Here is a 1687-nt window from a genome sequence, read left to right on the forward strand (position 1 = left end):
TAACAACAGCAACAGCAGACTCATTAACAAATACGGTAAAACATGTTCACTCTCATGAGTGAATCAAAGAAAGGCACATTTACAACAATAAAACATTCTTCTAACCTCTTTTAATTTTTTTTAACAATGTTTCCATCAATTTAGCCTTCTGTGTGTGTTTCTTGTCTGTCTTTACCCAGTAAATGATACACTCCTTCAAGGAAGGCACACTTCCTGTCTTTTTCACATCTGTGTCCTCAGCACTTAGCATGATACCTGGCACACAAGGGTGCTCAGTACATGTTTATTCAATTAATAAATGAGCAGATTTGTTTTTTCCTCCATATTGACAAACAAACACTTTCACAGCACTAAATACCTGGCATAGTTCTTAGTGCTATACAAAAAAAAAAACAACTTGTTTAATTCTTAGAGCAACATGATGAAATCTATTTTTATCTTCAGTTTTCAGTCTGAAAAATTCTGAAAGACACCCAACCCAAAAACCAAACCCACTGCTCTTGAGTCAATTCCAACTCCTAATGATCCTAGAGGATGGAACTGAACTGTTCTATGGTGTTTCTGAAGGAGCTCTGGGAGCATAGTGGGTATGAGTCAGGCTGCTAACCTCAAGGTCAGCCATTCTGTGGCAGAAAAATGAGGCTTTCTGGTTCCGTAAAGATTTACAGTCTTGGAAACTCTATACAGGGTCACTATGGGTCAGAACCAACTCCACAGCACACCACTACTACAACCACCAGCAAAGGGTTTCGGAGACTGTAAATCTTGACGGAAGCAGAGCTTTTTCCCCAACATCACACAGCTGGGAAATAAAAGACCCAAAATTTCTACAAACTGAGGCCTTCTGGTTCCAGTCCCTATATGCCTAAGCACTAGAGGGGATGTTAAAAAGTTCAAGGAAAATGGAATTAAAAAGTAATGGAATTCTTCCACATTCAATCTTTTTTTCTTTAATTCTGTATTATGACTGCATCATATGCATTAATACATGATACTATTAAACAACTTTATCAGTAGTGGTAATGGTGGTTATACATCATCAAGTTGGTTCTGACTCACAGCAGCCCTGTATACGGTTTCAGAGGCTGCCCTGATGTGGCGCTGTAGGATAAGCACTGGTCAGCTAACAACAGGTCATCGGTTCAAACCCACCAGCCACTCCTCAAACATTCTCTATGAGTCAGAACTGACAGCAGTTAACAACAACAAAAAATCTCTAGGGGAGCAAAAAGCCTCATCTTTCTCCTTCAGAATGGTTTGTGAATTAGAACTGCTGACCTAGAGGTTAGCAGCCCAACGCTTAACCCATTACACCAGTACGATGCCTCACTTTATTAGTAGTCACATTATTTCCAGAATACTAAGAGACCATATAAGTGACTCACATTTGTAGGTGCAGGTTAATAATTTTAGCATTTTTTCAAAATGTAATCATAGTTTTCCATTCAGTTCAATTAATATGTCACACTCCTGTTTGTGTGTGTATGTTATTTATTTATTTTTAATGAACATTTAATTTTAGAACAGCTCTAGATTTACAGAAAAATTATAAAGACAGTATAGAAAGTTCCTATGTATACCATAGTCAGCTTTCCCTATTATATCATCTTGCATTATTATGTTAAAAAAGACTTGGTGGTACGCTGGTTAAAACTAATAAAAAGATCAGCAGTTTGAATCCACCAGC

General features: G+C 37.5%; 1 pseudogene; it reads right to left on the minus strand.

Annotated features, from left to right (window-relative positions):
• LOC102831870 overlaps window positions 1-250 on the minus strand; it is a 16258-nt pseudogene extending 16008 nt beyond the window's left edge.
• Window positions 251-1687: the final 1437 nt, after the last annotated feature.

Source organism: Chrysochloris asiatica, unplaced genomic scaffold (genome assembly GCF_000296735.1).
Source record: "Chrysochloris asiatica unplaced genomic scaffold, ChrAsi1.0 scaffold00069, whole genome shotgun sequence".
Taxonomy (NCBI): Eukaryota; Metazoa; Chordata; class Mammalia; order Afrosoricida; family Chrysochloridae; genus Chrysochloris; species Chrysochloris asiatica.